The sequence below is a fragment of the Macaca mulatta genome, chromosome 8 (genome assembly GCF_049350105.2).
Source record: "Macaca mulatta isolate MMU2019108-1 chromosome 8, T2T-MMU8v2.0, whole genome shotgun sequence".
Classification (NCBI taxonomy): domain Eukaryota; kingdom Metazoa; phylum Chordata; class Mammalia; order Primates; family Cercopithecidae; genus Macaca; species Macaca mulatta.
This window is the reverse complement of record NC_133413.1, coordinates 112,443,852-112,469,253: the sequence shown is the minus strand read 5'-3', so window position 1 is coordinate 112,469,253 and position 25,402 is coordinate 112,443,852. Positions and strand designations below refer to the sequence as shown.

The 25,402-nt window shown below is 42.9% G+C and overlaps 1 protein-coding gene across 8 annotated transcripts in view; it reads left to right on the top strand.

The window, feature by feature from the left end:
* Positions 1-3,174: 3,174 nt before the first annotated feature.
* Positions 3,175-25,402, top strand: part of NCALD (neurocalcin delta) — a 443,361-nt gene continuing 421,133 nt past the window's right edge. For all 8 annotated transcript variants that reach the window (XM_077942599.1, XM_077942592.1, XM_077942593.1 and 5 more), the window contains exon 1: positions 3,175-3,202. The gene's annotated coding sequence lies outside the window, so the exon portion shown is untranslated. The remainder of the gene's footprint in view (positions 3,203-25,402) is intronic.

Here is a 25,402-nt window from a genome sequence, read left to right as displayed (position 1 = left end):
AAAAAACTCACACCTGGATAATAAAATGATAAATAACCAAATTTAAAATGGGCAAAGGATCTGAATAGACATTTCTGTGAAGAAGTTATATAAATGGCCAATATGAAAAGATGATCCACACCATGAGCCATTAGGAAAACGGAAATCAAATGTTATAAGATACCATTGTATGACAACACATGGAACATATGGGCACAGGGAGGGAACAACACACACAGGGGTCTGTTGGGGGGTGAGGGGCAAGGGGAGGGAGAGCATTAGGACAAATACCTAATGCATGTGGGGCTTAAAACCTAGATGATGGGTTGATGGGTGCAGCAAACCACCATGGCACATGTATACCTACGTAGCAAACCTGCACATTCTGCACATGCATCCTGGAACTTAAAGTAAAATTAAAAAAAAAAAGATACCATTGGACCTCTACTAGGATTGTATAATTTTTTCAGCAGCAGATAACAGGTGTTGGCGAGGATATGGAAGAAATCTGGAACCTTCATATAGCGCTAGTGGGAATGTAGAATGGTGCAGCTGGTTTGGGAATAGGTATGGCAATTTCTCGAAATGTTCAATGTGGAGTTACCACAAGATCTGGCAATTTTACTGCTAGGTATATATATATATATATATATATACACACACACAAGAAAAATGAAAATGTACATGCACAGAAAAACTTGAACACAGATGTTCATAGTAGCATTATCCATAACAGTAAAAAAGTGAACCTAAATGTCTGTCAACTGATACATGGATAATCAAAATATGATGGAGCTATACAATGACCTCTTATTTGTTCATGAAGAGGAACAAAGTACTGATGCATGCTACAGCATGAGAGAGCCTTGATAACATTAAACTGAGTGAAAGAAGCCAGTCACAAAGTCCTCATATTGTATCATTCCATTTATATAAAATGTCCAGAATTGGCAAATCTATATATAGAGAAGATAGATAAGTGGTCACTGGAAGTTGAGGAAAGAAGGGAGTGAGTGCTAACAGGTATGGGATTTCTTTATGGGGTGATGAAAATCAGTTCTCAAACTGGTTATGGTAATAGTTTGTACAACTAACTGTACATATGCAAAAAATATTAAATTGCATACTTTGAGTGAATAGTATGATGTGTGAATTATACCTCAGCAAAACTGTTTCTTTTCTTTCTTTCTTTTTTTTTTTAACAGTAGAGATCATTAAAGAAAAGTCACATCAATAAAGAAAAGTAGATAAAGTGGACTTTAAAATCAACCCTCTCTCAGGTATACCACCCCAAGCACCTTCCTAACTGCTGCCTATGCACAGAGTCTGTCCAGACTGCAGGTGATGAACCGATGACCAGGGGACCACTTGTGGCCTACAGATTCTTTTTGTCTTGGCTTATAGAGCACATAAAATATTTAAAAAATAAGTTGCTAATATTTTAAAATTAGAAGAGTTCGCATTAAATATGAACTTCTGGCTTCTCTTGGGGGTAGGGGGAACCAAACCAAAGTAAAATAAAATACCCCGACTTGATGGCCACACTGGACCTTCTTTTCCCATGTAGAAAAATGAGGCCGCCTTTTTCAGGGCCATTGTGCCATTCTCAGTTTGTCTCTGTATAACCATTTAAGTTACTTCTTTGTCACCTGCTTTTATCCCTTAGGGACATTTGAGTTTGCAACACCTGTGCAGACCTTTCACTGCATCACATCTGCCTGGGTTTGGGTTCTGTTGCCTGAGGCCTTGCTTGATGATTGGCTAATCCCATGGTGGTTTCCAACCCTGGCTGCACATCAGAGTCTCCTGGGGCCCATGTGAAAAAAATACCCATACAAAGCTGGCCATTCCTGAACCCCGAATTTTTTTTAACAATTAGGATTAGACTCTCTTGGAGTGGGGCCTAGTATTAAGAAAAATGAAAAAAACGAAAAACCAAAAAATCCAACTTTCCAATGCAAATTTTTGCTTGCGTTGGGTTAGCAGGTTAGTCCAGCATTTTTCTTCCTGTATGTCCAGGAAGGGAAATGCTGGGCTAACCTGCTCACCCAATGCAAGCAAAGGTTTTAGTATTTGATAACGGTTTAACGGCCTCTCAGATAATTTTTGTTTTTCAATTGAAAGCAACCAGTAGAGCTAGGAAAGGGTGCTTTTACTTGATGTTTAAATCAGAGTTGGCAGCTGTCTGGACCTCAATGGAACTGTCCTTTCTATAACCAGTCATGTTAAAAGATTTTGCAAACATTATAACAAGGAAGGCCAGGTCACGGTGCCTTTGCAGCCTTGTTATTTGTAACCAGCAACTTCTTAAATTGATGAAGTTGAGTTGCTCTTGAGACCTTCTGCGGGTTCTGGAAATGTCACTGGGGTTGACAAGCACAAGGAGTTAGTTACAGTGGCTTTTTGAGAGGCCATGAGTGGACGACACAGCAAGACAGGAAACAGGTGCTGGCAGCCAGCAGGCACTCGATAAATATTGGGTGAATGAATTGACAAGACATTTCGCTTCTCATTATCTCCACACGAGATGAAAAATTTGAGGGGAGGAAGGAAGGGCAGGAGAGGGGCCCCTTAGATGTCTTCCTCCGGATTTTTTGTTAAGCCTTTCCTAGACAGTTTACAGAAGGCTTTGGGTAGAGAAAGCACTGGTTAGACGAAAGCAGCCCCCTCCCACCTTGTGGGCATGAAGAGTCCAGAGTAGACCATCTGAGAAGCTTTTCAACTGCCTTCCAAGGCTCCCTTGAACTTCACTGCGGGAGAGTAGGGACCCCGGACCCCCACTCAAATAGAAGTTTCGAAGGAGGTGCTCTAGGCTGAATCTGACCTCCCATGACCCAAGGAGGCAAACAGATGGTACCCCTCGGAAAGTAGCAGTGCAGGTTGGCTAGAGGCCTGGGCGGTGAGCTAGGACTATGGGGCACAGTGGGGACACGCCTGGTGGCTGTACCAGGGCAAGGCGGGGGCGTCCACTGCACCTGCAAATCCCGCTCCTCATCTTGGCCCCCCTGTATCCCCGCGGTCAAGCCCACCCCGGAGAGGCTGCCTGCGGGACTGCAGTGGAGAGGGGGTCTGCGGCCGAGAGGAGGGAGGCGGCGAGCCAGGCTGGGGAGGGGGGCGCGGCTGGCGACGGTGCTGTCCAGGGGGAGGCGGGCGGAGGGAAGGCGCTGCCGCTGCTGCCGCCGCCTCGCCCGAAGCGACACAGACGCCAGGAGCGGCCGAGGCGGTGAGTCGCAGCGCCTTCCCTCCGCTTCTCGGGAGCCAGAGCGGAGTCGGAGTTGCAGCCGGGGCGGGTGTGCCGGGGGCGGCGGCGCCGGGAGCGGCTGCTGGGGGGACCTATGCGCTCGGGGCGCCGCGGGCGCAGGGGTGGGTTCGAGGAGCGCTCGGTCCTGGGAACCTGGTTCCAGCAGCTCCCTCCTGGGTGCAGTTCACCCTGTCAATTCCTCTGTCATTCCCCCAATGCCTCTGAGGGAAAACAAAACAAAATCACAGACCCTGAGGGTGGGAGGCGGAAAAGGAGAGAGCAACTTTGCAGAGGGCCGCGCAGAGACGCGTGGGGCCGGCGGGATGGGGCGGGATGGGGCGCACTGGGCGGAAGGGGGCGTTGGTGAGCCTGGCGGCCCGGGGACATCTGGAGCATCCCGCCCCGGAGTGCGGGGCGGGGGTCCGGGACATCCGCTGGATCCCGGGCCTGCGGAGTCTGCCCGGAAAGGCCGCAGGAGGCGGGTGCGAGGCGTGGGCGTCTGGGGAGGGGGCCGAGGGAGAGGTCGAAAGGCGCTGGTTGAACCTGGACGAGGAAACAGTCTGCGTTTCGGACTCAAGACCTGAAAGATTCGTGTCCTTGCCCTCGAGGACTCGGAAAGGGTGTGCTGGGGAGATGTGTTTGAGTGTTTTTCAGTGCATACCGATTTATTTTTAGCTCGCAGAGAAGCAGGATGTGCAAAGTGGGTTGTATCAGCCCGGGAGGGGCAGGAGGTCTCCCTGTCCGCAGGAAATACACAAGGTTTTTTTTTTTTTTCCCCTAATGCTGCAGATGCTTGTTTTAACTTTTGTGCATGGAGAAAGAATGCCATTTGGCTCTCTGCAGAGCTCCTGCCAGGGTTAGTTTCTTCCTGCCGGTCTGTCGGAGGCTGCAGGCGAGGCGGCTGTGTGTGCTTCTGTGCTTACACGCTAGCCCCGCAAGAAGGTCTATGTTCTGTTCCGTAGGGCAGCTACGGTGAAACACAGAAGTAGGCTGCCAAGATCTCACTCTCTCAGAAGGAAACCACACAAGCTCGCTCAAAGTTTTCCCAGTTCTGGCTGATTTGAAAATAATAAACCTAAGCCACTGTATTACCAAGAGCAGAGTTTGCTGTCGGGTTTCTCAGACCTAATTGGAAATGCTTGTGAAGTTTTTCACTCCAATTGGGAGATCCCTGTGTTTCATGGCCAAAGGCCGTGATGCAAAGACTGCAAAGGAGAGGGGGTGTGGTGTGACGGTGGGAGTGTGGGTACTTGCCCTAGCGGGGCAAGGACAGATCTGGGGAGGAGCTTCAGGGGAGGAGGCTCGAAAAACTGAAATTCACATGTTTACCTACCCAAGTCAGATCTCTGGAAATTGTCCTGGAGTCTCCCCTGTCTCAATCATTCATTGTCCAGTCCTTAAGACCCTCCGTCTGTAACTGTACTAGGAGAGTTGCCAATATGGACATTAGGAGTGTGGGCTCTGCAGCCAGACAGCCGGGTTTGAGCTGTGGCTCATTCACCAATAGCTCCTGGATCTTGGGGTCCTTACTTAACCTCTACTGCGTTTTCTGATCTGAGGCATGAGGTTGATAATAGATAACAAAGCTATCTCAGGGTTACTGTGAAGATAAAATGAGTTAATACCCAGAAAGCACTAAGCATCATGTCTTATTGTAAGTGCTGCATAAATGTGAGCTCTTACTATTTTTGTTGTTGTTGCTATATGCCCTCTTCTCTCAGTGCCTGCTATCACTGACTTAGTTCATATTCTCAGCACTTCTTGACTGAATTGTTCCAATTGCTTTTGAGCTTGTTGCTCCCAATCAGGACCATCTCACTCCAGTCCATTCTCCAAACCGTGGACACTCATTTTGAAAACAAAAATCTAAGCCAGTCATTCTGCTTAATTTCCTTTAGAGGTTTTCTGTGGTTTTCAGGATAGAATTCAGACTCCAGGCACTTTCCCGGTCCCACCCTTCTCTCCTCATTAACCTCATCTCCCAAGCCTCCCCCCGACCCCCCCCCCCCCGCCATGTAGCCTCTGCCCATGCCACTGAGTCTCAGCATCTATCCTCTCCCCAACCTTCCTTGTCTGGTCAACTCCTATGCATTCTTTGCAGCTCAGCTGCTGCCACACTGCCTTCCAGCAGGCTGCATGGCACTCCCTCTCCCAGAGGTGCCTCTGCTTCATGCTGCCATGCTACCCTGGATATAGCCCTTGCATCATTCTGCACTATTATCTATGCATCTGTCTTCCTACCTGCAAGTGCCTTAAGAGATGGATTCTGATTGTAGTACATGTTTGTTGAATGAATAAACAAACACCAGTCAAACACAATCCAGTCCTTTTCACTAAAGCCAGAATCAAGCACAGAGAATAATAGAGAGGAGGACCAAATCAAGCTTTATATCTAACACTCTACAACAAAAAACCTTGGGAAATACTAAGGAATCAAGAGTTGGTCAAAAGAAATGTGGCATACTGTCTTGAAACTGATCTGATCCTTGCCCTCGAGGTGTGTCTTTTTAATGGTGAGGGGCAGACTAACAATGAAGAAACGTAATGATCTGAACCCTTCTCTTTCCTTGCTTCCCTCATAAAAAGGTCGGGCATCTCAGACGTGGCTGTAGGGGATGGAGGTCCAATTTTTTTAAAGGGTTGTGCGGTGAATTGGTTCTGGAGGCAGAGGTGAAGTTCGTAACACAGATGGGTTTTATAGCTTTTCCTTGAATTACAGCATCCCTCAGAGTGTGAATTTCAGATCGCCTGGTATTGGTATGATAACAGGAAACCTCCAGTCACCAAAGCTCTTCTGTTACTTTTTGGACTATTCAATATGTTCAGAGGGTGCTTTTCTGACTCAGGCACCCACTCCAAGCTCTCCAACTCCTGGGGTCCCAGGAAATTGCACAGGAAGATAAGAACTGCTGCTTCCCTGAGGCAGCCCCAGAGTCTGGTTTCAAAGCTCTAGAGCAGGGATTTTTGTACAAGCAAGAGAGCAAAGAATGAGCTTTATATTTTTAAAGGGTTGTAAACAAAAACAAAACACAACAAAACACAGAGAAGAACATGTGATAGAGACCATGTCTAAAATACTTACTACTTAGTTCTTCATAGAAACACTTTGCCAACTATTGCAGTGAAGCTGAGACACATTGGTTTCATTTTGCATGTCATCTGGTTGGTAGTGGCTGCCTGGAAAGCTGGGTCCGATAGGAATCCAAGGCTGGGTCTGGGCTCAGCAAGAAAGTGCTGTGGTCAGCTAGTGATGTCTGTCTGCTAGGGAATGGGATTAGGAAATAGTCTTCACCATTCCTAGCCTAGATAACATCATTTGTGGATAATGAAGACAGAAATCAGGGATAGAGCACATGAGTTAAAAGTCCTTAGAAGGCAGGAGCTTTCTTCCACAGCAACGAACAATCACTGCACTTAACACTGATATTGCCATTTATTGAGTGTGTACTATGTGGCCCTGGTTTACGTGGGATACCTCATTTAATCTTTATGATAATTTTTCAGAAGATGTTTTACTTAGGACTCAATTCTGTTGTGTCAGGAACCCCAACATTCAAACTGTTTCAGCAAAAAAGGAATGTGATTTTGGCTCTGATAACTCCTCAGTCCAGGGGAAAACATATCAGGTATGGCCTGATTCAGGCCTCAAACACTGTTAGCAGGACCTCATTTCTCTATTTTTCTCAGTTTGCTTTCATGGAGTCGGCACCATTGTTAGTACCATCTCACTGCGGCCCCATCTCATTGTAGGATGGCTGGAAGAGCTCCAGACCTTACATAGTCTGGGCTTTCAATCCAGCCAGAAAGTGGAAGTCTCCATCCCAGCATTGCTCACAATGACTTACTTTGGCTCGTCAGCACTGATTCAGTCCTGTGTCTCTTCCTGTGACCAGGGTGCCACATGTTACTAGGCTTGGGCTTGGTCACATGTCACACGTTTCATCCCTAGAGATAGGCAGAGAAATAGGAGCAGGGGTGTTTCTCCAGCAGAAAATTGTTATACTCTCACCAAGAGATGAGCCCCTGGATTTTGGATTGCAAAGCAGCAGATGTTCCCTACAGGACTATTAGCATTCCCTCTTCGTAGATAAGAGAAACAGCCTTAGCAGCATGCAATAATTTGCTCAAGGTCACATGGTCAGGAAGTAGTGGAGTTCTCATCTGATATCCACAGTTTATGCACTTAGTAGAATTACTTGTGAGCAGAATATTTAAAGTGAGTTTAGTGAGCTTATGTGAAGCTCTAGCCTCTCTATTCCTGCAAATATAGCTATATAACTTCAAGAAATTTTAAGTTCTGACTGGCTAGAATACATGAGAAAAATGACATGGCATTCTCTGCCTGGATTTTTACTCAACTATTTGATTAATATTCTTGAGCAGTTTCTACACTCTCAGCATTCTGTTAGGTTGTAGAGATATAGGCTGAATAAGATCTAGTCTCCTGTCTGTAGGAATTTATATTCTAACGTGAAAGTGCAAGACATAATTAGGGAAGGGATTGACTAGAATCTGGAGCAGGTGGGGGAATGTGCAGGAGGTGACTTCCCTTCCTTGGGATGGTGGTCTTGCATTTTTGTTTCCTGAGGCAGCCCTAGTACAGTGCTTTGTGCCGTAGGCAAGCAATGAATATTTCTTGAATACAACCTTTTAAAAAACTGGTTAAATATACACAACATAAAATTTACTATTTTAACCATTCTTAAGTGTACAGTTCAGTGGCATTAAGTACATTCACATTATTGTACAACCATCATTACCATCCATCTCCAGAACTTCTTCATCCTGCCCAGCTGAAAGTCTGTTTCCATTAAATACTAAATTCCTATTTCCTCCTACCTTTCAACCTCTGGCAACCACTATTCTACTTTCTGTCTCTATGAATTGACTACTCTAGGTACTTCGTACTTCATATAAATGGTATTTGTCTTTTTTGTGACTGGTCTACTTCACTTATCATAATGTCGCCAGAGGTCATTCATGTTGTAAGATGGGCAGAATTTCTTTCCTTTTTAGGATGAATAATGTTCCATTGTATGTATGTACCACACTTTGTTTATCCATGTATCTGTTGATGGATATTTGGGTTGCTTCCATCTTTTGGCTATTGTGAAAACACTGCTGTGAATATGGGTGTACAGTGATATGTTAAAGTCCCTGTTTTCAGTTCTTCTGGGTATATGCCCAGAAATGGAATTGCTGAGTTATATGGCAATTCTGTGTTTAATTTTTGGAGGAACATCCGTTGTTTTCCGTGGTGGTACCATTTAACATACCCACAAGCAACACACAAGGATTCCATCAACACTTGTTATTTTCTGTTTTTTCTTTTAATACTAGTAGGTGTGAAATGTTGAACACATTCTTGAAGGTAGGTTGGAATAGAATTGTGAGAAATAGTGGGAGAGTTTAAACTTCATTCGAGGGGAACCATTGGATAGGTGTTGCCTGTAATAATGGCATGATCAGAAGGTTTGGACATTAGAGAGGGAGGGGGCGGGGAGAAGAGAAGTTACTTTAATTATTTAGATGAGAGAACATAATAGTTTTCCCCACATCTGTACCACTGAAAATATTATGTCTATCTCTAGTAAATGGTTTTGAACTTGGGGAGGAAACATAAATACAGCATTGAGAGATCTCATGGCCCAGGATTCCTCAGAGAAGTAGACTACTGTTGCTAAAAATAGCACTCATGATAGCAAATGCCTAAAGGTGATTCAAGTATTGATTAATTCTGATAAATCCTATGAAAGATTCCTCCTCCAGCATCCCTTAAGGAGGAAGATGAACTGCTCAAAAGGGAGTAACTGAGGAGAGTTAATGAAGGGACTATTTACAAAGGTGTGGGTAAGGTCAAGGAACCCACCAGAAGTGGCCAGCAATGCATGGAAGCCTTCACCACCCAGCCCTGACAGCATGAACATGGAATTGTTCAGGGGACAGGACTGCTGGCAGGAGCTGTGGTTTTCAGTAGAGGAATATGACTACTGCCTATCATGGCCTGGTGGGGAGGCATCCAGGTGAATAAGGCCCCAACCACTCTCTTCCATTCTCTGATCTGGTGCCGGTGCCACCCAGTTGGCCAAACTAGCCAGAGCCAGACCTCAAGAAGGCCTGTTGATATGGGACTATCTTGTAGTCCATAGCAGCCAACAGAAAGTAGTGTTCTAGTTATCCCCAATTTATAGGGAACTGAACCGAGGCATTGAGAGGTTGAGTGATTTACCAACATTGGGAGCTAGTGCAGGTTATGGAGCTGAAATCTGAAGACTGACAATCAGAAATCAGCACATTTCTTCTGTATATGCAGCTGGATCTGGAAGGTACGTTTTCCCCAACCTGTGTGTTTTGACTCTGGAAATAATCTGATGTGTACAAACTTGGCTTGGCTGTCAATAGGTGGTACGGGTGCCTGCTCAGATCCCCCACTTTTTACAAAAATAATGTACTTAACAGGCATACTTCATACTTGATTTATTATATTTAGATAAAAAGAATATTTTCCATATACTTGATGGGAGTGACAATCTGTCCTTGAATCACATTTGCTCCACATGAAAAAGATGCAAGTTGTGGGGGTTTTTTTTTTAAATTTTTTTTATTTTTTGAGTTGAAAGTGCCAACAGAGTTGACAGTGTCACCTGGCTCTTTAAACATTAGTGAGACCTTGGGCTGCCATAAGAGAATACTGTTCAAAGAAGGGAGAGGCTTGTTCCGTCTGTGCTGCCCTGACAGGTACAAGTTAAGGGGATTTCTCATGAGCTGGCAGATGCCGAGGACAGTAGCTGGGACTCTCTGGCCTGGAATCGCTCTGTGGACTTTTATATTCTTTTCTTCACATACATGAAAGCACTGCACTGAGGGAAAGGGATTAGACTCATGTGGGGCCGGAACTAGGCCCACCGTGAACACGGAATGGGCTGCTTTGGAAGGCTTCATATAGTCCCTGGCTGGAGATTGTGAAGCTGAGGCCACAGGTGAGAGATGGGGCTGTGAACTTATATTTGTTTCCTGTGGCCGCTGAAACAAATGACCACAAAATGGTGGTTTAATGCAACAGATATTTATTCTCTCACAGCTCCGGAGGCTAGAAGTCTGAGGCCAAGATGCCATGCTTCCTCCAGGGGTTCTAGGGGAGGCTTCATTCTTTGCCTCTTTTAGCTTCTGGGGGCTGCAGCATTCTTGGGCATGAGGTTGCATCACTTGAGCTGTGCTCCACGTCACATTGCTTCCTGCTCTTCTCTCTGTGCGTCTCTCCTCTGCGCATCTTTTATAAAGACATTCGTCACTGGATTTAGAACCCACCTGTGTGATCCAGAATGATTTTATTTTAAGATCCTTTATTACATCTGCAAAGACCCTTTTTTCAAATAAGGTCGTATTCACTGGTTCCAGGGGTTAAAGCTTGGTTATGGCCAGGCCTGGTGGCTCATGTCTGTAATCCCAGCACTGTGGGAGGCTGAGGCAGGAGGGTTGCTTGAGTCCAGAAATTTGAGACCAGCCTGGCCAACAAGGTGAGACCCCATCTCTACAAAGAAAAAAAAAAAAAGAAAAAAAAATTAGGCCTCTTGGCATACACCTGTGGTTCCAGCTACTCAGGAGGCTGAGGTAGGAGAATCTCTTGGGCCTGAGAGATAGAGGCAGTAGTGAGCCATGTTGACACCACTGCACTCCAGCCTAAGTGACAGAGTGAGCCTTTGTCTCAAAACAACAACAACACCCCACAAAAAAAATAAAAAAAAGTCTTGGACACTTGGACATACCTCTTTTTGGGGGTCGCCACCATTCACCCCATGACAGAGCTCAGTAGTTAGTATACACGGCAACTATTGATTCTCTGACTCTGTGACGGTGCCCCTAGCTTTGATTTGCTGCCTGGATTCTAGATTCCTTGATTCTAGCATCTAGATTCTAGATGCTTTTGATTTGATCATTTGAAATTTTATTCTAACTTTAGACAACAAAATAAACAAACACTTAAAATCTACCATCCTTTACTTCTGAAATAAAGGGGTGAGTGAAAGAGGCTGTCAAAAGTCAGTTTGTTCCCTATCTCAGCTAAATGTTTTCTGGGCTTCGTTTTGCTGGATGGCATTGAAGGAAATGAACAGGAAAAAGAGCTGCCACTGGTCCTGTTCGGGCTTCTCAGCTGGGGCTTTCTCAGATTCTTTTAGAAATATAATTCCTCAGAGGAAGGCTACGGATGCTGGAGCCTTTCAGGAAAGGGAAGCAGAAGCAGTAGAGACTCGTTTCTAAGCCCATGCTTCAGGAAGCATCCACTACAAATACTGTTTGTGAATGCCACTGGCCCATCGGCGGGTCTTTTATTTATGTATTTTCAACAGTGAGCCCCAAGGTAGGGCCTCCGTACATTGGGCACATAAGGCAAGGTAAAGAGTAGCTTTGGCAATGGCCTGGAGAATTCGATGACTGTAGCCCATCAAATGAGGTGTATCAGAAAAGTCCTCTCCAGGGCATCAATTATTCTGTTTTATTGTCTGCATTGATCGCATTAACTGGGGAAGAGCCAAAATCCATTCAGTCTGTGCTATGGAGAGGCAGTTGTAATTAAGGTCTGTTTCTCTCTAAGGGGCAGCTAATTTTGGTTTCTCAGCTGCTTTACAGTTTGATTTCAAAAGAGAGGAAGGAAAGAAAAAAAGGTAAAAATGCCCCTTCATGTTACCTATCCTACTGTATCATTGTTACTCTGGTTAATATTAACTTTGGATCCTTTTGTTTTGAACCGTGTATCGGAATACTGTGATATGTACAGAATTTAGTCTCCCTACCTGAAGAAAAGGTTTGCCCTGCAGGGGATCAGCTACATAGTTTGTGGGGCTCAGAGCAAAATCAAACTGTGGGAACTTTGTTTAAAAAAATTAAGAATTTCAAGATGGTGCTAGTGGAGGATTCATGCCAGTGTGGGGCCCTGCTGAGCATGGGGCCTGTGTGATGGCATAGGTCACATGCCCATGAAACTGGCCCGGGCTTTGTATATATGCTGAGGATGGTATCCTTTTGCCTACCTGGCACCTTAATTCCCAAAGAGTGACCAGGCCAGTTTCCTCTGACTTGGTTGGCGCACAGCTCTTCTGTAGGGCAAGGGCAGTAAGCAGTCTGGATATCTCAGCTGTCCTCTCCATATCGCCACCCTCTTTAGGTTCCTTCAGCCACTTCCTCCCCTTATGCCTTCAGGTCTAGGGTGGTCATGGCTTCCTGCTATTACTAGCCTTAGAGTCCGGCATTACCCTTCATTGCTTTCCTGAACCCCTGTGTGACTTTCTTCTCAATAGCCTCTTCAATAGGATTCCTCTGTAGGATTCAAGAGCAGCCTCTTTCATTTTCTGGTTGGGCTTTACCTGATTTGGTAACCCTTGGCGAGAGTTTGGCCACACCTTGCTGTGCTGCAGGGTGGAGAGAAGCTGAGGGGTGTGATAACAGGTGACTCTGCCGGGCTGGCTCCTGGCAGAGACGGGCGATCAGAAGGCAGCACATCCACATCTACAGTGGTGGGGAACATATGCTTGAGAGCTAGACATCTGAATTCTCTGGCCTGACTTTGGGGAAGTCATCTCATCCATAAGATGAGCAAATGACAGCCCTTCACTTACAGGGCTGTTTTGAGCATGAAGCGAGATCACGCAGGCATCGTGCTTATCATAGTGCCGGGCACACAGGAAGTGCTCAAGAAGCATTGTTGCTTTTAGCTTTAGTTCCATGGAGTGACCCCCTCTAGGGGGTACACTCGCTACTTTTCTCAGATCTGAACTCAGACACTGACAGCCTAGACTACACCAAGGATTATCAAGTTTTCATTGATTCACGGTTGTTCGGGGTGTTATTTCTGTCTTTTCAACTAGATTGTTCTGAAATTGTTGTTATCTTATATACCTTTTAAAAAAACGAATCTAAGTGCCCAACCCCGTAGGTAGCACATCATAACTGGCCAAGAAATATTTCTTGGCTAAATATAAGGCGACTACATAATTTATTGTTCACATGGGGACATTTTTGAGAGTGAAAGGGGAGGGCTTTCCAGTAATTACAGCAAAACAGCAGGCACAAATGGGGACTGTCCTAGACAATCCAGGTAAAGAAACAGTTACTCTACTTAAGTGGTTTCTAAAGCAGTTATTTTTGAGCAGTTTTCAAAATACGTTTTTAAAATTTGCCAGCCTACCGTATTTTGTATTCGTCTGCCGTTGGTTTATGAGATAAAAACATGAGATTTGAAAAACATAGGGAAAAATATGTTTAATATTCCTAATAGATTGTTGGCCTGAATTTGAGGATAGATAGATACCTACCTTTATACTTTGTTACCCTACTTTACACGAGGGTAAACTTTCTTCTGTGCCTACTTTTAAAAAAGATAATCCCCTAATTATTGTCTTTCTTGCAATAGTGATCATTTATGCTCAAAAGATGGCAAAAACAGATTTACATACATGTGTTTTTTGGAACATCTTTGTCTTTGTATTTCTGGTTGCCTGGGTGACATTTCCAAGAGAATACGTGCTAATCTGCTATTATTGAAACAGAGATAAGGTGGAAACTATTTTTAGGCCTGTCTATACCTTTCTTTTTCCTGCCCTAGACCACTTAATTGGTTTATTTTTTTCTGTTTCCATTGTCTGAAGGGCATGCATAGCTTCTGTCTTAGTCCATTTTGCATTGCTATAATGGAATAAGCGAGACTGGGTAATTTATAAAGAAAAAAGGTTTATTTGGCTCATAATTCTGATGTCTGTAACAATTCAAGATTGGGCATCTGGTGAGAGCCTCAGGCTGCTTCCATTCATGATAGAAAGTGAAGAGAAGCTGGCACGTGCAGAGATCACATGGCCAGAAAGGAAGGAAAGGGAGGGGGAGGTATCAGGCCCTTAATAATCAGCTCTCCACTAACTAATAGAGTGAGAACTCACTTCCCTCCCTCCTCCACCCAGGGAGGGCATTAATCTATTCGTGAGGCACCCACCCCTACAACCCAAGCACCTTCCATTAGGAACCACCTCCAACAATGGGGATCAGGTTTCAACATCGGATTTGGTGGAGACAAACAACCATATTTAAACTATAGCAGCTTCCTTCCTGTAGTTCTAATATGGGGACTGGATAACTTTTTTGAAAACTGATGTAGTCATTCAGTATATTCTTCATTTACAATAGCTAAATGTGTATTGATAGCCAATTTGTTTGGTTAGTTGATAACAGTTGTTTTTATCACAGTTTGTCTAAAACAAGCTTAGGCAAGGGATATTTTTGGTATAAAAAAATAATGTGGAGGCAATCTCTAGTTCTCTGGTGGAAAAAGTACATCCCTTCTGGAGCTGGATTAATCTGGTTTTGGTCTTAGTATTGCCACTTATTAGCTGTGAGGCCCCTGGAGCTTGAATCTTCAGGTGACAATGGAAGCAATAATAGTACCTGCCTTATGGGGTTGTTGTGAAGGTTGAGAGGGTTAAGTAGAATAACACATGTAAGGAGAAGATGCAGCATCTCACGAATAGAAGTGCTGATGCTGCTGTTCTTAATATCAAAGGTACAGGTGCACCCTACCTTTAAGAAAATAATCTCATGCAAGATATCACAAATATTTGAATTTCCTAAAGAGATAAATTAGGGAGATCATTGTTTTCTTTACTAAAATGTTTTTTTGTTGTTGTTTTTTTTTTTTTTTTTTTGAGACGGAGTCTCACGCTGTTGCCCAGGCTGGAGTGCAGTGGCGCGATCTCGGCTCACGGCAAGCTCCGCCTCCCGGGTTCACGCCATTCTCCTGCCTCAGCCTCCTGAGTAGCTGGGACTACAGGCGCCCGCCACCGCGCCCCGCTAATTTTTTGTATTTTTAGTAGAGACGGGGTTTCACTGTGGTCTCGATCTCCTGACCTTGTGATCCGCCCGCCTCGGCCTCCCAAAGTGCTGGGATTACAGGCTTGAGCCACCGCGCCCGGCCAAATGTTTTTGTTTTTATAAACATTTCAGAGAATTTCTTTCAGTGGTGAACATCCTTGGGTGTATTTATAGTAATATTGAAATTAAAAGTTTCTAATTTACCCCAGCAGTTTTAGGAACATAACTGTTGTGTTATCACCCATAATTCAAATGTTCAAAGGCAGCCAGAGTTAATATTTGGGGTCTTTTCTTCCCCTATGTTTATGTAACGATTTTGTGAAGATGTATGTATCATTTATGTGGGGTATGTAACTGTAGTGTTCTGTAAGAGATTTTGAACATTTATCTGACTGTTGCATGTGCTTGAAGGGGAGATATTTAGCCTAATTCCAATATTTGAGATAGGGCCTCAATTACTGCAGTTAGAGATCTGAGATGAGTCATTTGGATTATATGGCAAGTTTGAGAGGAGAGATGGACTTTAATTTGTTGTTATTTAAAACTGTTTAATATTGGGGTGTTGCTCTGGCTGGGGTTCCTTTGGCTCTCACTCTTTTGCGTTGTTATTGTATTTTTAAAGGCAGATTGCTGCACCATTGCTCTGGAGTTTGTCTTGCTGCCCTTGAGGACAGGGGAAGGAGAGAGGAAGCAACACTCAGATACGCATTTGCACACCACACACACACACACACACACACGTCTCTTTAGTCATATAATCTAAATTTTCTCAGTTGTTGTAAGTGGAGGCTGGGGATGTGGGAAGTCGGTGATGTTGCGTTCCCACCGCCTCACCCTTTGGAAGACATGATGACCATTTCTATGCCAGGCCAAAGGACAAGCAATGAGAACCAGAAGTCCATTCTAGCCTCTGAAGTTTCTTGGGAAAGCAGCAGGAAGACATTTAAAGAATATGTTCCCCAGACCTTTGGTGTCGTTCCCTCTGTATCATTGCCCCCACAATTATAAAAGTAAGGTATTATAAAATAAAATAAAATAAAATATGCACAATATAGAAAATTAGAAAGAAGAATCACTCTTATTCCAAATATTCAAAGGCATCTTGGGATATTTATTATCATTACTTACTATAGAGATTTTTTTTTTAGTTACATAGTCATATTTATCTATTTTTTAAAATTATTTTTTTCATTTAACCATATGTCCCAAACATTTTATGTTTTATTCTGCAATCTTTGTAGACAATGCTTTATTGCATGTATAATATTTCATTGAATGGATTATACCTCAGTTTACTTAGTCATTCAATTTTTGTACATTTGGTCAACATTTTATATACATTTTTTGCTATTATTATTTTTGTACAATAACATTTTTCTCCATTTAACATTATATCCTAGGATATAGTTTTAGTGAATTTAATAGATGGAAGGTTTGAACATTTAAAAACTCTTAACACATTTTTAGCAAAAGCCAAGTTACTTTTCCAAATGGGTTAGAGCAAATCATGTTGTGTGACTGTGTCGATTTCATCTTCCTTTACCATGCCTTGACCATCATCACTTCAAAATACTTTCACTAACTAATCTAAGTGCCCAACCTAGTAGGTAGCACATGATAACTGGCCAAGAAATATTTCTTGGCTACATCTAGGATGACCGTATAATTTATTGTTCACATCAGAACAGTTTTGAGAGTGAAAGTGGGGTGCTTTCTAATAATTACAGCAAAATGACAGGCAGAAATAGGGACTGTCCTAGGCAATCCAAAATACTTTCTTTTAATTTGTATTTCTTTGATGACTAGTGAGGCTGAACATTTCTTTTTTATATTATTATATACTAGTTGCATTTCTTCTCTTCCTAATTTTCAGTTACATGTTCTTTGCCCTTCAATGTTTTTCATATCAGTTAAAATTTAAAAAAAAATGTCCTTCAAATTTTAAAAGCAATATATGGTTGTGATAACAAGAGAAACAATTCAGGACAAAGATCCACAAAGAAAAAGCTCTGATGGCTCATTTCTTCTCCCAGGGAGCCAGTGCTAAAGGCCTGGGTGTTTCCCTACCTTTCTCCTTGTGTGAATACACTTCATTTTAAAGATACAAAGGGGGCTTGATATTCTCAGTCATAGTATACATATTATTCTGTAACTTGCTTTATTTTTTACTTAAAATATATATTGTGGACATAAGATCTTTATCATAATAAAACATCTTTGGCACATTTGGTACAAATATTTCCCCAAATATTAGTATATCACTTGCCCATTTGACATAGTTTGACATTGGCGAGTGGGCAAATGTTTCCCTGCAATTTCTTCCACTGACAGGACAGCCTGCTCTGCACTTTTATGGGGTTTGCTACTCTGCTGTCTGCTGGTTTTAAAACATTCTTAACCTTCAAAAAAATCATTATTTAATCCAACTATAATTTATTTTTGTGTAGGATGAGGAGGAAATAAGGGGCCAAACTGATTGCTTTTCTCCTTTAACTTACTAATGAATTGGCCCATCACCCTTTATAGAATGAGGCTTAGAAAAAAAAAAAAACCCTTTCATTTCCATAAGGCAAGTTATCCCTTTTATGTGTCCATTTTTTTTTCAGCTATAAACTAGTGGTACCATAATCAGGAGAGTATTTTTCAAAGGCAGGGAAGAATTTGCATTTACCTGGAATTAGGTGGTTACACGGAGAATAACCTGATTTCTCAGGCCCCACATCTTTGCCTTGAATTGAATATCGGGATGCCATGGGAGTGCGCGGTCTGAGAAGCTCAGAATGCTTCTGCTAACGATTTCACATTCATTGATCCTGCATTGTTGTGACGTAGGAGGGCCACAAATACGATCTCAGTTTACAGGGGATGAGGCTGAGCCAGTCTCCATGATTCACGCACGGTTGTTCCTGCTTTCCAATCCAATAGTTCATTATTTTATATACTTCTGTCTGTTTTTGTGGTTGTCCTTCTGGTTCCCTTTCTTAGTGATAAATTTGTGTTTGAAACTTTAATCTTAGTTGGCTACTTTGACCACTATGAGGAGAATCTCAAAAAGGCTGCCTAGAACTGACGGCTCTTCCAGGAGCATTATTATTATTATTCCTATTTAACAAACATTTATTGGGAACCCGCTCTGTCCACGGCACTATGCCAGATGTGGGAAATACAAGGTGAAAAAAGCACTTTTCCTCTCCTTGAAGAATTTACTACTTTAGTATTGTTGTAGCTCCTGCTGTTGTCCTTAGACCTTTACAAAAGGATATCAATATTTTGTGTTGCGTCTACTCTGCTGCCTTGATTGCAATGCTGGAGGATGTTTTCCGTCCAGCACGTCTTACGAGTGCATTGCAGGCTGTTTCCTATTCACAGAACTACCACGAGGCATTTAAAACACCCAAGGACTTGACTGATGCATATTTTATAAGCTCAGATGGTCTTAGAGATCTTCGGTGTCAGTGTCCTCTGTTTCTAAATAACTACACTTTTCGGCCCCAACTTCTCTTCCTTTGGGCATTTAGGTTACTCAACTGGTCAACCAGGATCTAAAAATAAACCTAGAAACTTTGAGAGTATTTTTCCCCCATTGGTTGATTGATGTGTGTTTTTGTGTATGCCAAACTGCGCTGTGTAACTATTTACTTTTGCATTATGTATAGCACTTAGCAACCCACAGTGGAAATGATAGCTAAGAGCACAGGCAGTCCCCAGCTGAGGCGGGGGAGCTCGCCTGCCCAAGTCTCAGCCAAGTCTCCTTCCCTCCCCCATCCTGTACCTTGCTGGCCTCTAGTTCCTGCTTTTTGCCTTCTCTGCTGGCGGCCAAGTGGGGACCAGGAGCAGGGGCAGGAAGAGCCCCTCCTGCCCCTACTCTTGCCTGTTGAGATTTCCCTCTGCAGGTCAGCGTGGGTGGGGTGAGGGGAAGGACGCAGGCCTTGGCCACCACTGGTGTCTTGGCATTGGTGACAGTCCTGTAGGGTCAGAGGCACTGAGACGCTATGTCTTATTTGGAACTCTAAATGCATTTCCATAAAAAAAGGATACCAGTTGTGGCTGGGCCCTCAAGACAAAACTATGTGACTTCTCAGGAACGCTTTCTTTAGGGTGACATAATTCAGTACTTATAGTGTTGCTGTTAGAGGAGAATACGTTCTAAATTCTAAACATTTCAGGTTAGAAAGAAACTTAGGACATAATCAGCTTGTAACTCAAGGGACCGTCTCTAAAGTTAAAAAGTGGCTTATTCCCACATGAGAATGTCCCTTTGCTTGGGACTTTGGAGTGTGCTGAATGAGCTCAGCCTTTCTTTCCTTAGCCCTCTTCTGTAGCTGTAAGAATACTTTGGTTCTCTGATCTTTAGAGTAGCAATTGTACTAAAAAGTTCATGCCTTGATTTTACCAGAAGGGTGGGAGAAAGGCCTTGGGGAGTATAGATTTAATTCCTTGATTATTGCCTTTTAGAAAAGAATGCAAAACAAAATGTACCAGGGCCATTGTTAAAGATTCTTACTTTTTCCTTAAGTACTCCAACTTTTGTTCCTTTTTAGGACTCTTGTGTGCCTCTTATTCATAATGCATTTTGGGGAACAGATTTGAAGAATATTTGTGTGTGTGTGTGTGTGTGTGTGTGTGTGTGTGTATATATGTATAATAGATACACACATATATTTAGGCTGTGGATAAATAATTTTCTAAAATAAAAAGTTTCTTTGAAAGTTGATTTATATCATCGTTCTTTAGTAAAATCAGTTTTTTTTTAAAGGGCTAGAAAGCATACATCAGCAGTTCAGAATGATTAAATAGTACTTACTTGGAAAGGGACAAAGTCTGTGAACTTAACTTGTGTGGTTTTCACAGACGGGGACAAAGCAGTAGAAAAATCAAAACCCTCCAGCCTCAGGTGAATTTTCTTTCCAACCTCAGAAGGGGTGGGCCCACTTGACACAGGAAGCGTCATAGGACAGTGGTTTGAGTAATGAGAGAAGGCTTATGGGTTGGACTTAGCTGTTGTCTACATACTGAAAGACAGAATGGTCTATAGAAACTCTCCTAATTCCATGGCCTCTGCGTTTTTTTGCAGAGTGCATGCATTACACACAGGACACCTCCCCTACAAGAACAAGGAGCTGCAGAAATAGCTAGAGCGATAGACTGCAATGGAAGAGGAGGCTAAGCTTCTAGCAGTTGCAGACAAAGAGAGAAGTCTTAGAGGCTGGCATGTCAGCCCTGGTGTATGGAATTAACCAGCCCTGAAGGTTCAGTGCAGGACCCTAGAGGATCAGGGCACAGTGCAGGATAAGGATGAGAACAGGGATGTGTCCACACATCCGAGACACTTTCCTGTGCTACCCATAGCCGTAGGTATATAAATATATGATAATAGTTTTATATGTATTGTATCAAAATATATTTATACTTAATATATACACACTTAATATATATACACTTTCCTGTGCTACCCATAGCTGTAGGTATATAAATATATGATAATAGTTTTATATGTATTGTATCAAAATATATTTATACTTAACCATTTAGAAAATTGTTGTTCTGCTGGGTGTGGTGGCTCACACCTGTAATCCTAGCACTTTGGGGGCTGAGGCTGGAGGATCACATGAGGTCAGGAGTTTGAGACCAGCCTGGCCAACATGGTGAAACCCCATCTCTACTAAAAATACCAAAAAAATTAGCCGGGCATGGCGGTGCACACCTGTAATTCCAGCTACTTGGGAGGCTGAGGCAGGAGAATTGCTTGAACCTGGGAGGCAGAAGTTGCAGTAAGCCGAGATCACGCCACTGCACTCAAGTGAGACTCTGTCTCAAAAAAAAAAAAAAAATGTTGTTCTAGAAGGGCCCTCTTGGTGGTAAAGGACTAGGATGTCACTCAAACTAATTTGAGTATCGGGGTTCTTGTAGCAATGACTACTACTCTCATTGATTCAGACCTCACTATGTGCCAGACACTGTTCTGAGTATATTATCTCATGGAATCTTCTCGCCCATCCTGGGAGGTAGTGTGTTATTATTCCCATTTTACTATGGAGGAGCAGGCGTAGAGGATGTTCTCTAAGGCAGCTGTGTGGGAAGTGGGAGAAGTGAGTCGCACGCAGGAGGTGACTCTGGAGCCATGATTTCTAACCACTATTCTAGATCTGTTCCTGGAAAAGATTCCATGACAGTGAATCAAAGTACAGCTGGGCCTCATGGCGTTCAAAACAAGGGACTGGAAAATCAGGAATGGAGCCATTTTCTTTCTCAGAGGTCATGTGGTCTCTGCTCAACTAGCCCCTGCTCTTCTCTCCTGTCTTGTTTCTTTATCTTACATATGGCGCCTGAAGGTCAACCAAACCCATAAGGCTGTACCATGAGACTTCAATTTCCCTCAGCATCTCCTGGCATAAATTTATAAGCAAGAGATTCCTATTGGTCCAGCTCACTGAGTCAGGCAACACAAGCTGTTGGAGCCCGGGCAGCAAAATAGTTACCTGCCTTCATGTTGCTCTTTATCTTAGTCTCATTAGTGGCCATTTCCCTGAGGAGGGGATTGTGCGAAAGGCAGTGCACACTGGAATGGGAAGTAGTTCATAGCAAGAAGTTAACATCTCTGGTAAAAACTCATTTTATACTTTGATAAACATTTTTTGTTATCTTTACAAAGTTTCTACTTAAAAGAATCTATATATATCTGTATCTATATAGTCTACATCTCCTTAGGTTACAAATGTTAGAAACCTGATTCAAAGGGGCTTACAAAAAAAAATCAAATTAATTGGTTCATGTAATTATAAAGGCAAAGGTTTGCCTGGATCAAGGTCTCAAGCGATATTATCAGAAATCTATCTCTTGGCTCTGTGTTCGTCTGGATTGATTTTATCCGCAGGCACGTCCTCTCTACATGATCTCGAGATACCATCAGAAGCTCTGGGCTTATCTATTCACTGAACAATTCCAGCAGAAAGCTTCTCTTTCCCCATAGTTACAGCAAAGTTTCCAGGTTTGATTCTTATTACCCTGAATTGGTTTCATGCCTATTGCTCAACCAAACATGGCAGCCAAGCTGATTGGTCAGGCGTGGGTCATTGTCCATCCCTGGAAAGGGCTTAAGTCTCCTTCCACTCCCCACACATGCATTAAAGCACATAGACTGGGAATGGGGGAGTGTGGTCTCCCGTGACAATGGACATGTTAGTACCACAAGAAATGGGAAGGGATACTGTCCATGCAAAACAACCCACATCACTATTGAACATTTTCAGGTCTATTACAAATAACTGGCCAGCTGTAATAAAGGTTTTGGGGCCCAGGAAAAGCAGACTGGACCACAGGCTGATTCTTATGTGACAAATTTAAAGACCTAGGAAATCCAAAGTGCAGGGGTAGGCCTACATCCTAGGCCTTTTTTTAGGTTATAATTCTGAAAGATGATGATATTTAGTCAAAGAAAATTGTTATTAAGATTTGCAACTTTTTGAGAAAGATGATCACAGGATGGTTTTGTCTTTACTTTTTGATCAAGTAGAAGGATAAGACTTGAAGGGCTCTTGCTAGGTGCCCCCTATTTGAAATCTAAGCTGTTCTGGCATTAAAATGACTGGTAAATTACATACAGGCTTTGTGTAAACCCTCACAGTGCCTAGGATTTAAAACTCAGTTTATTTAGCTAATGATTAAAATGCCCAGTTTATATATCAATGATCTTAATACTCACTGGGAAATAATTGGTTTTTAACTATATAATCAGGAACTAAATATATAATCAGGGACTTGAAGTCGTGTGGAGGTCAAACCAGCAAGTCTTCACACTTGCGGATATGGTTTGAGTCTCCGTGACCGCAGATGTTCAGTAGCAGTTTGTGTGTATGTGTTTGTGTGCGTGTGCGTGTGCGTGTGTGTTTGTAAATATAATTTTGTACTAACAGAACTACCATATCTCTTTGCTTACTCCACCTGCTACAATGATCCCAGATGTCCATTGGAACAAATTATCAGCTTATGCCTATCAAAATTTTCAGGCAGTTGCCTTTTCACTTATTTAAAAATTTGTATTTAAGGGATTAAAAAAGTCCCCTCTTCTGTTTCTCTTCTGTTTCTCTTCTCTTCTGTTGATTTTCATGTAATGTTGACTTTCATATTTAACAGTTGTTATTTCTTTACATGCTGTTTTGAGGTTTTTCAATTGCAAACAACAGTGAGATAGGCATTGAGGGGGCCAGAGTGCCTCCCAGCTACTCTAGAGGCTGAGATGGGAGGATTGCTTGAGCCCAGGAGGTCAAGGCTTCAGTGAGCTGTGATTGCACCACTGCCCTCCAGGCTGAGTGACATAGTGAGACCCTGTCTCAAAAAAAAAAAAAAAAAAAAAGAAAAGAAAAAAAAAGAAAAGAAAAAAAAACAATCAACATGGGCTCTAGGGTCTGACTGCCTGGGTTTGAATCCTGGTGGTGTCTTGCTAGCTGCTTCACTATGGGCAAGTTACTTAACCTTTCTGAGCCTTTATTTCTAATAGTTTTATATAATTTCCCTAACACTGTGCGGTATGGACTGTCATTATTCTCTTGTTTAAGAGAGAATTGGGTGTTAGGGAAATTATATAAAACTATTAGAACTGTGCCCATCCCATAGTAAGCAAGCACTCAATCACTCAATAGGTGTTAACTGTTAATATGATTTGAACAGGCAGAGAATGGGGTAGAGTGTGTTTAGGGAGAGGAGACGTGGCAATCGTTGGCAAGGACAGTAGAGGAGAGGGAAGGCACAGGGACAGCTGGGAGGTTGGCGTGAAGCTGAGTCCACCAAAGTTCCTTTCCTCTGAGTCTGTATTTTCCAGAGTCTCCTCTTAACTCATCTGGTTTCCCCAAAAGGACTTCAAAGCCCAAGAGAAGCATATCCGGATCCCCCTGACAATATGTTTCCCAGGATACTAAAGTGGCCTTCTGGTTTATCAGTCAGTGCCTCGATCATTTAGTTGGTGTGGGTTGGTCCCCTAGGGTCTCATCACCCCCGAGTGAACTGATAAAATCAAATTCCTGCATGTGCAGAGCTGAGGACCAGGCCTTGGACCTGTAGTGACCCCTGAGAGGCACAAGAATTGTGAGGCCCAGCTAGAAACCAAGAGCTCACCCACCTCTCTCTCCTTTCCCTTGATCTTGCTGTTAAACTTTCATAAATGCGACAAACTGCATTCCAGACATCGGTGGGATTGGGCAGAGCCTGGTGTGCAGAAGGAGGAGCTCAGGAAGTGCTTCTGCAGCGGAGGAAGAGTACTCGCTGCTGCTGAGGCAATGGGCAGTGGAGTGGGGCTGGGGGGCCACACCTCAGAAGCTGGGCTCCGGGTTCTGGACCCTTTTTCCACTTGCTAGGTGCCTTTGGAAAAATCCCTTAACTGAGCCTCAGATACCTCATCTATGCAATAAATATCAAATCTGAAGGTGGAAGACTGCTCCATGTCCTCTGGTGTCCCTGCCAGCTCTGACACATGTGCCCTAACAAGGGTACCCCCAGCAAGAGTTAGGGGTATTGGGGCACAAAATGTTTCCTCCCCGTGGAACTCAAGGGGAGCCACAGGGTAGTCTCTGCCTTCGTCTGCGCGCTGATTGCTTTACGTTTGCTTTCCTCGTTGCCCTATTTGAAATGTAAGCTGTATTGTTGGGTGGAGTGTTAATTGTGAGAGGAGGATGGACACAATTTTTTTTGTATTACCTACTGTGCCCATCACAATTCTGAGCATTGAAAAGGTGCTTGATATACATTTGTTAAAATGAATTGAATATTACTGCCTAGCAATCAATGAATTACATCACATTCTTACTCAAAAGACATTATTTGCTTCATTTACAGCATAGCAATAAAAAGAAAAACATGACAAATAAAATCGATTATTTTGAAGAATAGAGGATGAGTTTTAAGAGCTATGAGTTCTGTTTCAGAGTTGCCTTTACTTAGTTACAGTTCATGTTAGTTTGTTATAAGATGCTTAATTATTTAGAAGTCATTCTCCCATCCCCAGCTTCAACTCCATAAGATAGAAAATTAAAACATTGATTTTGTTTTAAAATTCAGGCTCCCACACAGCCCCATTTGTAAGAGTGAGAGGTGTTAATACTGCTAAGTTGCTCTTCATGTAATTTGGATAAATGTTGCTCACATCTTTATTATTCTAAGGGGCATTCAAAGGGGCATTCATTTCTAGTCTGAGACTAATGTGGGAATCTATCACACTGGTCAATAAATGAACAGCCTGTTCCATACACACAAGAATTCCAAAAGCTCTCATTTTAGCCACACAAAAGCAAAACAAAACACACACATAAAATACCCCATTTCCACTTGTTCAAAGCT